Source organism: Papio anubis, chromosome 12 (genome assembly GCF_008728515.1).
Source record: "Papio anubis isolate 15944 chromosome 12, Panubis1.0, whole genome shotgun sequence".
NCBI classification, from domain to species: Eukaryota; Metazoa; Chordata; class Mammalia; order Primates; family Cercopithecidae; genus Papio; species Papio anubis.
Genome location: NC_044987.1, coordinates 29,952,393 through 29,966,017, shown reverse-complemented (window position 1 = coordinate 29,966,017; position 13,625 = coordinate 29,952,393).

Below are 13,625 nucleotides of genomic sequence, written 5' to 3'. Positions count from 1 at the left end.
GTTTTAGTACAAGAACCTAGAAGGAGTTTCATACCCCAACCCCAGCAGCAGATGACTGTGTCAGGAAAGAATTTCTTGTTCCTCCTTCAGTACCAAACAACTTCTTGAAATCAGAATGTCTATGGTGTTGAAAAGTTACTGCCTTGTCTCCAGAAGCAGTCTATATTCAGACTTTAAGAAGGTGTTCACATTTTAGCCTTTTTCTCTCAGCTGCTTCTATGGTGGTCACTTACTTCCATGCTGTACCAAATATGTAACAGTTTATGTATCCCGTTCTCCTAGGAGGTTTACCAACTCATTGATCTCAGTTTTCCAGGTTGCCTTAAGATTTGAACTATCTGATATGCTCTAAAAAAATTATGGTTTTGTAGGTTATCTGTCTTGTTTTTTGGTTGAATTTTTTTGCAGTTTTCTACATCCTAAGTGAAAACAGGTTCCGTTTTTATAGTTGAATGCTGTACATTTAAATTATTGCATAGATCAGATAGGAAACATTTTTGGTCTCTGGATGTGAGTTGTTCATTTTATTGACTATGTTACACCATCAACCGTTTTTGTTCCCTGCATAAAACTTGACTGTGTATTCATGCTGCTGTTTGGAGTTTCTACATGACAATTTCTTTTAGACTTTTGGCTGATGGCCACTCATTTCTATAAAAAACAAGTTTTAAACTCTTTCCTACAATGACTTTTGGCACTTGAAAAAAAATACAGGAGTCTGGGGAAACAGTAACCAATTTTTGTACAAAATGTTACTGTAATACCAATGATGGAGCAAGTAATGGCAGCAGCCTCATGTGGCTGTCATAGAAATATTTGGCCTCAAACAGAAGCCATCCAGTAAAAGTACCCATTTTGACTCCCCTTTTTAATTTCCATAATTTCAACTGAGGGACAGTCCAATTCAGGCTAAAAATGGAACTGTAGTAGCTGTTTACTTGAACTCTCTCCTCCTTTCTTTTAAGGCATCAAACTAAATAAAAACAAAAACAAAAACACTACAACATCAGGACTACCATTAATGACTTTTTGATTTTTGCAAAATCACTTAGCTTGTCTATGGCTCATTTTCTTCATTTATGAAATTAGCTAATTTTACCTACTCTAACAGTCTTAAAAGAGAAATTACAATGAAAAAATGTTAGCTGCAATAAACAATAAATATGTGTGTTACTATTTCCTATTCTCATCTTCTCCTTCTTAAAGATTGATCTGGCCCTAATGTATACTATTCTATAGAGCAGTGTAGTTTATTTGGGTGATTTGACTGAAAAATTGCTATCCTTTTTTCATTCATAATTATTTGAGCATTCCTGCTTAGTCTTTGTATTTATTCAGAAACTTCTAGATTCTTCTTGAGGGTATATAACACATTCATTTGAAAAAGTCTCAATAAGTTATGCCTACCCTTAATTTAGATTTGGTATGTCTATTACTGGCTAAAAGCTATGGGGTTTAATAAGTAAAGAGACATTAATAGGAAATTCATTAGTTAAGGTTTTCTTAACATCCCTAATTATTTATTAAACACTGGTTGATTATATTAAAACCTATTTTGTTTATTGCAGTCATTGGTATCTGACATTGAGAGAGAATAGAGTTGCATTTTTATTTTACATTTCTCAAAGTAGCAACTTAGACACATTCAATGTTTTCACACAATAGCAATTATAATTAGGGTCAAATGCACATGCTAGATCCCCCCTCTTTGTGCAATAATAAATAGCAATTTTATTAATAAATGGGCTAATTTTTTCTTTTAGTTTTGTGATTTAGGCAACACATTGTTATCACTCTCCAGTTCTGGCTGGGATTAGTAATTTTTTTCTTTTATTAATAATCTGATATATTTGTGACTTATTTAGGAGGCAGTAACATACAGGAATAGCTCACTTTGAAGTGAGATCTTTTTGAATCCACCCATTATTGACTACACATCTAGAGCAGGTGATCGCTAAGCCTTGGATTCTCCAATGGTAAAATGGAGAAGATAACTTTTTAGAGCTGTTGTGAGGGTTGAAGAAGACAATGCATGTAAAGCTCCTGCCTTATTACTTAGCACCATCCAACAGCTCAAGAAATGGCACAAGTGATGATGATGATGATTGTTGCCTTTTTCTATTTCTATTTATTATATTTCTTAGATTCTAAGTTTCCAGAAGGTAGAAGCTCCATTTACACACAGTACTGTCTAAACTGCTCTTAGCATGATGCCACCCCATCGATATTCTGTTTTTGACAGTTTTTTTCCCAGATCACTGCTGTCAGTTCTCATTTGTACAGTCTTACAGAGACAGAGCCACATCTATTTATCTTGCTCAATAAATCCACATTACTCTAACAAATATTTCTGGATTATGCTGCTGATTCAGCTGTCTTGTTTCCCCTAATCCAGTTGAGAATATTCCAGCATGTCCTCTATTTATGAATACACTTTAATTCAAAATGAAAGAAAGACTATGACTGGTTCAATTAACTTGGCCTAACACAGCCTCTGAGCTTAATTTTCGGATTAACACGGGCACTTTTGCCATTTAATTCTTTCCTTGGCTCCTTCTGCTATGTATGATTTCAAGATGATGATTCCCTTTGGACTTTTGGCTAAAGGCACTTGTCACTTCCAATTCATTATTTTCTTGATATTTGCTCACTGCAGAGCATCTGTCCCCTATGCAAACAGCTTTGGAAGAGGATGTACATCTCTGAAATAGCAAGAGAAATATGATGCCTGATTATAAGTTTAGGAAAATAAAAACAGAGGAGGATTCTTTTAAGGTTTTCAAAATTTTCTATGAATTTATCATATTTAAGCTGCTATTTTAGTTTCTGGCAGGTATATTTTCTATAACAGGGAAGGCTAGTCTGCTCTGCACATGTTTTATTTAACATTGCCTTCCTGTGTTGTGTGGTCTGACTAAAAATTTTGTAAGTTAACTGGAAATTTGCATATTTTAAGTACACAATGGATGGGATTTCTTCTTGAGGGACATAAACAAACAAAAACAGCCACTAACATTTGTCACAATTTTTTTTGACACGACATATATTTAGCTAAATTTGTTAGTACTTTCTATTAAAAGTTTTTAGAACTTCCATTGACTGTCTTCTCAAGTAGGTTACCAGTTAAATGCTCAAAATACTAATGCTTCTAGTTTTCATATCAATTACTTATGTTCAACACAAAATCCTGAAGTATTTAACAAATTTTTGTGGTCTGTGACACCCATAACAATTGAGCATAGCTTGTTACAGTGGACTTATAGAGAACAATGGACTTGAAGTAAGGAGTCTGAACACTTGTTTACTGAATATGCAACTCTAAGTCAGTCAATGAACTTCTTTGGACCTATAAAACACCCGCTTTCCCTGGCTGATGGGGCCCCTGGAAAATCTGTAAAAAACAGCAGCTAGAAAAATGTTTAGTGCACACAGCGAGCAAGTTCTCTTGTGACCTACACATGAAAGATGTCATTGTTATTATTTTTCTCTTTGCAATTACAGCTCCATACTTTACTAGGAATTCTTTGTGCTTTACTTCTAAGGACATGACAGTCAGTAATTAGTTCCTCAAATATTCTGAGTACCTATTGGTACTAGGCACTGTGGATACAGTAAAATCAGAACAACAGGGTCAAAACTTAGCTCAGAATTAACTATTTAGAAGGCAATGGAATCTGGAGTTTGCTTCAGGTTTCAGTGTGCCACACAGGCTATTTTTAGTATAGGTGTCGGGGTAAAATAGGGAAAGCTATAAACAAATAATAGTAATACAACAAACTTAGAGATATTGATTTGAAATAAAAATAGTAGCCTGAGATTTACCTTGAGAAAAATGGGTACTATAAAAAGTTTTCTACATTTTGAAAAAACAAAACACATGGCTGTGAAATGAGAAATTCAGTTGATCAGCTTAACATTCACGGTGAACATGCCAAAGATCTGAAAACTACTGCATTTGCCACATTCCACTGTTTAGAAAGAGTTGGGTGTCTGGAAGGATATAGAACAATTAGCTGATGATGGAAGGGCATTTTTCACTTTGTATTGATACACTTGGATTTCCTTGAAAAGACATGTAAGTAAAGGTTTACAATGAATGACCTTTCTGCTCCATACTGATAAGCATTACCATTAATGCCTAAGAGCAGAAAATGTTCAGTAAATCTAGACGTTTTTGACGAGTCATCCTGTGTCCAGAATTGGTGGGTTCTCGGTCTCACTGACTTCAAGAATGAAGCCACGGACCCTCGTGGTGAGTGTTACAGTTCTTAAGGATGGTGTGTCCGGAGTTTGTTGCTTTACACGTTCAGATGTGTCTGGAGCTTCTTCCTTCTGGTGGGTTCCTGGTCTCGTTGGCTTCAGGAGTGAAGCTGCAGACCTTCGCGGTGAGTGTTACAGCTCTTAAAGGTGGCATGGACCCAGAGAGTGAGCAGCAGCAAGATTTAGTGCAAAGAGCAAAAGAACAAAGCTTCCACAGGCTGGAAGTGAACCCAAGCGGGTTGCTGCTGGCTGATTCAGGTAGCCTGCTTTTATTCCCTTATCTGACCCCACCCACATCCTGCTGATTGGTCCATTTTGACAGAGTGCTGATTGATGGATTTACAGTCCTTGAGCTAGACACAGAATGCTGATTGGTGCGTTTTCGATCCCTTAGCTAGACATAAAACTCCCCCAAGTCCCCACCAGATTAGCTAGATACAGAGTGCTGACTGGTGCACATATAATCCTCCAGCTAGATATAAAAGTTCTCCATGTCCCCATCCAGCTCAGGAGCCCTGCTGGCTTCACCTAGTTGATCCTGCACCCTGGCTGCAGGCTGAGCTGCCCGCCAGTCGCAAGCCCCGCCTGCACCTCTCAGCCCTTGGGCTGTAGATGGGAGCAGGCGCCGCGGAGCAGGGGGCGGAGCAGGGGGCGGAGCCCATCGGGGAGGCTCGGGCCGCGCGGGAGCACATCGCAGAAGGGGAGCTCAGACATGGCGGACTGCAGTTCGGGATCCCTGCTCGGCAGGAAGGCAGCTAAGGCCAGGCAAGAATTTGAGTAAAGCGCCGGCGGGCCGTCACTGCTAGGGAACCCTGCCCAACCTCCACAGCTGCTGGTCCGGGTGCTAAGCCCCTCACTGCCCTGGGCCTGCGGCGCCAGCAGGCCGCTCCGTGTGCGGGGCCCACCGCGCCCGCGCCAGCCTGAACTTACACTGGCCCGTGAGCGCAGCGCGCAGCCCGGTTCCCGTCCGCGCCGGCTCCCTACTCCCCGGAACTCGCACTGGCCTGTGAGCGCATCGTGCAGCCCGGGTTCCCGCCCGCGCCTCTCCCTCATAAGCAGAGGCGGCGGCTCCAGCCTCAGCCAGCCCAGAGAGGGGCTCCCACGGTGCCGTGGCGGGCTGAAGGGCTCTTCGAGCGCCGCCAGAGTGTATGCCGAGGCCGAGGAGGCGCTGAGTGTGAGGGCTGCTAGCACATTGTCACCTCTCAATCCCACCACTTAGCATACACTAGTTGAGCTGAGGTGTTTCACCTGTTTTCCTTTGGAGACAAGCTACTATTGGAGCCTGAACCCATAGTCTTATAAAATCTCAGCCTCTTTGTACTATGGATTGTATGGAAGATTAAATCAGAGTCGTATCTCCTTCATTTGAAAAGGGTCCCTTCCTTTATTACAAGGTATTCTACAGAGATTTCAGTTTTTCTGCCTTTATATTGCCTTCAACAAAATCGTCATAATGTCTCTAGTGGATTTTGGGTAGGTGAACATTAAATGACTTCTACCTTCCAGAACATTTTAGTGTTGGATATGGCACTGGAACAGGAATTGGGAGATGTTAGTGAGTATGTGCAATTTGTTTCAAGTGGGATTTGTAGAAGTAACCTGACTTATCCGGGCTTGAGTTTCCTTCTTTGTAAAATGAATGAGTAGGATGAACATATCTCTTAGATCACTTTAACTCAACTGAACTGTTGAACAATTAGGTGTCAAGGATACAAATATTTCTGGAATCCTATATTCGAGGGTATTAATAATTTTCTATTCTATGAAATGTAGCTGTAGTCAGGTAGAATATCTCATTATTTCCAACATATAAGATGATTATTTTCCTTCTTTTGACTTTTTCTGTGAATTTTTCTTCATCTGGCATGCCTATTTGATCCGATCTGAATATCTAAATCCCACTCATATGTCAGGGACAAAGCTTAAAAGTCTGACGTAATCACAATTATGTACACATAGAACTTACCAACTTACTATGTGTTTTTAGAAACACATAGAACTTACCAAAGAGGTAACTACACTCTACACATTTAATAAATACTAATCCTAAATGAATCAGATACTATTTCCCAAAATAATGGAATTGTGAACTATTATTATGTTAGTCTCGAGTAGATCAAGCGTATTTACTTCTAAATTTAAAAAGCAACGTTTATAATATTTGGCTTATGCTGTTCTGTAGTCTGAATGCTTGTACAGCCCATTCCCCAATTTCATATTTTGAAATCCTACCCCCCAACGTGATGATAGTATTAAAAACTGGGGCCCATGGGAGGTATTAGTTCATGGGGCTGGAACCTTCATTAATGAGATTAGTGCCCTTATAAAAGATATTCTAGAGAGATCCTCACCCCCTTCTTCCAAGTGAGGACATATAGAGAAGCTGCCATCTACGAACCAGAAAGCAAGCTCTCTCTAGACACTGAATCTTCTGGCACCTTGATCTTGCACTTTCCAGACACCAGAACTACAGTAAATAAATTTATGTTGTTTATAAGCTGTCCAATGTATGGTATTTTGTTATAGCAGCTGAATCTGACCAAGGCAGCTTCCTACATAAGGAAACGAAATACCTAACCAGACATTTTTCTTTAGCAGTTTCAACCAAGTAGAAGTTTAAGCATGGCTAACACTACAAGGTCACATAAAGAAAGGTTTACATGACATCATGCTTTTGTCCCAAGGAGAAGATTTTGTACCCTGAGCACCAGTGAGAAATATTTTAAAATAAAAGCCCATTCTCTAAGAAAACATTACAGATAAATTCACAAAGAAGAAAATAAAATACCTTCCAGTGTTGACAAAGCAAGTAGCAAGCATTTCTGAAGCATATATTGAAGACATCCAAAACAGACGTTTAAAATCTCAAATTTAAAAAATGGGGCAAACCAAGACTGAACACTACATATGAAGTCTTCACAAACACTGAAGTAGCAAATACAGAACCATTGCTCCTAGAAGAGATGTAGGGTTAGGTTTCTGGTCTTAACATTTTTGTCAATTGATCAATCATCTTGTGTTTTGTGTGTTTCTAGTTAAAGATACCTCATTTAATATGTATTTTCGATTCATTAACATTGAACTCACAGCAGGCACTATGACTTATGCCCACACAAAACATATCTAACACATCTATTTTCTTCGTAAGGCACATGACAGTGTTCTCATACTGAGGAACACTAGACAGCACTTCAGCACTATAATCAGGGCCCATTTTAAACAGCCGAGTCATCAACAAGAGGCACGAAATGCGAAAAACATGGCATAAATAGACCACAAAATGGACACATGTTTACAGTATGAGAGATGAAACAGGAAGGCAGAGTGCTGCCTTGTTTGAATTCAGCTGGAAACATGCTCTTCAGAAAACTCAAATTTTTCACCACTCTGCTTATGTCTGTGAGTGATTGCCAAAGTGAAGTGCATATTGATTTTGAGGTTACAAATAAATTTTAGCAAGTAGGCAAATTTGCAAATGTGGAGCCTGCAAATAATGAAGATGATTGTATTTGTTATTAGATCTGTTGAATTCCAATGCTCTTTTTCTTTCCCACCTCCTAATGAAAGGAGCTTTATACTTCTCTTGCATATAAAAGTGATGTACTATCATATAGAAAAATAAAGCCATACAAAAATATTTTTTATCAATAGAAATTACATCACCAGAAGTCAGTGATACCTTTCTATGTATATGTATATATTTGTATTGATATGGTTTGGCTCTGTGTCCCTCCCCAAATTGAACTGTAATCCCCATAATCCTTATGTGTGGAGGGAGGGACCTGGTGGGGGATGATTGGATCACAAGTGTGGATCCCCCTCTGTTGTTCTTGTGATAGTGAGTGAATTCTCATGAGATCTGATGGTTTTATAGGTGCCAGTTCCTCCTTGTTCATGCTCTCGACTGCCACCATATAAGACTCTGCAATGATTGCAAGTTTCCTGATGCCTCCCCAGCCATGCAGAACTGTGAGTCAGTTAAACTTCTTTCTTTTATAAATTCTCATTCTTGGGCATTTATTTATAGCAGTGTGAAAATAGACTAATACCTGCATATATACATAGTTCCTATAAAATACCATTCTGTTTTAACAAGTGTGGAAAAGAATAATTGCAGAACTTTTCCCTTAACTATTGAGTATAGCTATGTAGAATCATTTTAAATGGTTGCATGATATGCTTTCACTAATCTATTGATAAACATTTAGCTTGCTTCTAATATTTATTCTGAACACTGTGTTCAGAAAATTCACCTATGTCTGTATATATGTCCAATTACATTTGCAAAAATTTTCTAAAAATACAATTTAGACTTAAATTCCTATTAAACTCTTCTTAAGAAATGTTTTCCCTCTTTTAACCATTCTCTATCTAATGTTGCATATGCTACCATGTCAATTCTTCTGTTTAACTTGATGTTTGGGGTTATTACCTAAGTTATTACCTGTTAGCATGGGAAAATAAATAATCACATCACATTATTCACAACCAAACATTAGTAGATGATCTGGTACAAAAAATAATTACCAGAAGAACTGCAAGAGTATATAAGGTAAAGATCTAGTGCTGATCAATTCTGAAAAAGTGGCAGTGGTGGCAGCATAGCTTTGGAGTCTCTTTAAATCTCCAGACTGAGAAACTAGTTAACAAAACCAAAACTCTACAGAGAGCATACACAATATAACTAGGGGACAAGGTATCAAAAACCAAGCAGGCTTTCAATTGAAAGGGCTAAATGTTATTAACATCTATATGGAAGAAAATTGGAAACCAACCAAGTAGGCTGATGGACATGAGAATAGAATTCCAAAACAGTGGTATCTGGAAAGGGCTTCAGGTTAATTTAAAAACAGCAAATATTGGGAGGGACCTTCCCCACTCCAGTAACAACAGAGTGCAAGGGGCTGACTGCAAGAAGGTGTGATGAGAATGGAGAAGTCTAACAGCTTTTGTGAAACTTCAAAACTGACTTTTGTGTGTGTGTGTGTGTCTCCCTAACTCTCAGGAAAATCTGTTGAAAGTGGCTTCAAAATTTAGCAAGCTAGGGATAAAGGAGATGGGAGAAACAGTTTAGAATGCTCACAAGGTCCCCACATTTCTAAACACTACATAAAAAAAAAAGTTCTTTTATAAAGTTAGAAAAGCTTCTCTAAACCTCATGTTTTTCTAAAGTTCAAAAAAAAAAAAAAACCATATAAAAATGAATAAAAATGCATCAGAGTTAAATTCTATACAAATTATTATAAGAAAAAAGAAAAGTATACTTAGCAATAAATATACCTACCATTCATAAAGACATGCTCAAGAGTATAACTATTATTTCAGAATAAACTCAGCCGGGTGCAGTGGCTCATGCCTGTAATTTTAGCACTTTGGGAGGCCGAGACAGGCAGATCATTTGAGGTCAGGAGTTTGAAACCAGCCTCACCAACATGGTGAAACCCCATTTCTGCTAAAAATACAAAAATTAGCTAGGTGTCTGGCTGTGTGCCTGTAATCCCAGCTACTCAGGAGGCTGAGGCATGAGAATTGCTTGAAGCCTGTAGGCAGAGGCTGCAGTGATCTGGGATCACGCCACTGCACTCCAGCCTGGAGAACAGAGTAAAACTCTGTCTCAAATAAATAAATAAATTAAATAAATTACAATTCACAAATCCACATATGAGATGGCAGAACACAGGAAAGCAGATATAAAATAAAAAAATCACTTCAGATAGAAACAGAGAATAAAATAGAAAGAACACAAGAGAAACACATCAGAAAATTCCTTAAAAGAATAAATGGAGAAAAAAAGCACACAAAAAATTGAAAAGTAATAAAAAGCATCTGAGAGACAGTTTCAAGTACTAATGGAGCAGATAAAAATGAGAAAACAGAAGTCTCTGAAGGAGGAAGCTGAAAAGAAACACTAAATTATAATTTAATAAAATTTTCTAAAAATAAAAATAACAATTTAAAACTACATGTTGGAAAAGTACAATACATATCTGAGAGTTTGGTACACAGTTGACCCAGCCACAAAACACTAAACTGAAACATATTCTAATTTTTTTTTTAATTCAGGAAAAAAAATCAGGGGTATGGGAACTGGATGTGATTTCTAAAGTAAAAAAAAATTTGATCATTATCGAACTTTTTTGTCAACATCAATTTATGCCAGAAAAAACTGGGGTCACACATTTTATATTTTCAGAGGGGAAAAATACTTTTTTTGAGACAGGGCCTCTTTTGTCACCCAGGCTGGAGTGCAGTGGTACGATCATGGCTTACTGCAGCCTCAACTTCATGGGCTCAGGTGATTCTCCTACGTCAGCCTCCTAAGTAGCTGGAATCACAGGTGTACACCGCCATGCCTGGTTACTTTTTGTATTTTTTGTAGAAATGCAATTTGTTCAACCATGTTGCCAGGCTGGTTTCTAACTCCTGGACTCAAGCAATGCCCTTGTGACAGCCTCACAAAGTGTTTTGATTACAGGCCTGAACCACGGTGCCTGACCAGCAAAGCTCTGTAATATTAAAAGCAAAGAGTAATATTATCAACTTGTAAGGACTCAGAAAACATTTTTGTCAGGAGCCCTTGCAGCGGAATCTGTGAGTGGATCAGATACATCTACTCACAAAATGACAAAATGTTAGTGGTAAACATTAAACAGGTCCCCACTAAAATGAGAGTTCAAGGGAAAGAGGTTCCATGTAATGATGATATATACACAGGGAATGTAGCTCTTGAGACCTAGTTGTACACATTTCTTTGCAATTGTGTTTTCAGAGATTTCACCTTGGTAGCTTGAAACTGACCGTAATGAGAATATTTACCCCAAGGAGATCATTAAATGCTACAAATCAGGGCTTTCTGCTTTGTTTTGTGTGTATAAATGTGGTTGCTCAAGATTTACTGTCTTGGTTGGGTTGGGCTGGGCTGCTATAACAAAATACCATAGACTAGGTGGGCTTAAACCACAGAAATGTATTTTGGGCCACTTCTGGAGGCTGCAAGTTTAAGATCAGTTTGTTAGCAGGATTGCAGTAGTGAGCCTAGTAGGCTTTCCCCTAGGAGTACAGACTGCAGTTGCCTTTTTGTTGTGTGTTCACATGGCCTTTCCTCAATGTCTGGGTGTACTTGTGTGTCTTTGTGTGTTGTAGGGGTCAGTTTCTGGTGTCTCTTTTTATTAGGACACCAATCATCTTGGATTGGGGCCTCATCTTTTTTATCTCACTTAATCTTAATTACTTTCTTAGAGGCCCCATCTGGAAATACAGCCACATTGTGGGTAGGAGTTTCAACGTCTGAATGTACGAGATGGGGAACATTCAGTTCACAACATTTACTGGTTCACACTGCCAATACAGTACCTATGAGCATGCATAGTGCCTAGACTATGGTCTTGAAATACTGCATCCTGCTAAAAGGAAATCACAACTTCTTGGAGAAGTGGCTGATTTCAGGTTGAGACATAAATGTACAAGTCTAAAACATCTTGTCATTCCAGATAGGAAGCTATCAATGACTAATGATGTCATGTCAGAAAGACTTGGGTCAATTTAAAGAGGGCCCTGCTAGCCAAAGATGGGATGATTTAAGTTTCAAAAATAAAATAATTACAGTTATTAAAATCATTAGATGTGTTTACATCCATGAGTTCATAGTAGTGTTTTCTAAAAACTGGCTTGCCTTTTAGAGTATGATAAGGAATTAATCAATTATGCTAAAACTGGTAAACAAAGGGAAAATTTTGTCCTGCCTCTTCTATATGAATTGTAATCGTAGGAAACCAATAAGGTAGTACAAAAATAGCATCTTTTAATAAAACTAGTTAATATCTAAATTAAAAAGTAATGATCAATTATAGTATCTATATTTTTCAATCCTAAGTGCATTAATGGATTTAGGCATTGAATATAAATAATTCCTTTTCCAAAATGATAGACAACCAGACATTATGGGCCTCATTTAGGAAGCACATGATACCAATATTATTGCCAGCGGGATCAAACCTGAATCTGCTCAAGCCTCAAGTTCACCTACCAATTTGAAGAAAATACAGAGCCCAGAGGAACATATTTAAATGTACCATGAGTATGCAATCTGCAAAATCCAGAGACTGTGAGAAACTACAGATTAAACATTGTGTAGATAAAGAACAGGATGTATATTTAAAGGATACATTAAATCAAAATTTTAAAATGGCACGGATAAATGATTGTGTTTTGAAAGACATGTCTGGGCTTTCAAACGTGTGCTAAAGCACACGCGCGCGCACACACACACACACATAGAGGAAAGTAATTCCTGTAAAAGTGAGGGCACTAATTGCTTATGGGAAGGGAGAGGGTTGAAACTGGAGGGACCACAAGAAAGGGGCCTCTGGAATGGTTGGCAAGGCTGTTTTCTTGACCTCTTGGCTTCACCATACATCTGATTTGTGTGATTTATTTTGTTATTATTGTGTGTTTTATTTTGAAATGAATTATTTTTAAAAGGAGCTAATTTCTCAAAATATGTGAGGAATCTCCCAAAATATCTGCATAAGACAATGAAGAAATATGATTATCAAACTAGAAACTAATACTCATTGCAATTTCATACTTTAAATATAATCTGCAATAACTGAAGTTATTTAAATAAATATAAGATGCCAAAACAATTAACTAAAGTATTAAAACTTTCACCAAAGCATGTCTTTTGGGGGGCTTCAGATCTTGCCAAACAGTAGTCTAACTGAATTTCATCAATGCATGTTTTTTGCTGAATTGACTGAATTAACTATTGTTTGTCATATTTGAGACAAAGACTTGAAACATATCTGAGACAAAGGACTTGACTGAATTGCCTTGATAGTAGTATCTACACTATGGTTTTTTGAAGTGAATACCATACAGAGATGGCAAGAATTAATGTGATAACATATAAAAATTGGTAACATGTTTTAAAAGCCCATCTTATAAGAAAGTTCTTACAAAGTTTATTCAATAAATACCTTAATCTATGGTTCTTCATTGAGGTTTATCCAAGCTCCGAGAACAGACTGGGCTGAGATGGTTACCATCGCCAAAGCTGAGGAGAGTATTTCTATCTGCAAGGCGATTTTTTTTTTTTTGAGACGGAGTCTCGCTCTGTCGCCCAGGCTGGAGTACAGTGGCCAGATCTCAGCTCACTACAAGCTCCGCCTCTGGCTTTACGCCATTCTCCTGCCTCAGCCTCCCGAGTAGCTGGGACTACAGGTGCTCGCCACCACGCCGGCTAGTTTTTTATATTTTTTTAGTAGAGATGGGGTTTCACCATGTTAGCCAGGATGATCTCGATCTCCTGACCTTGTGATCCGCCTGTCTCGGCCTCCCAAAGTGCTGGAATTACAGGTGTGAGC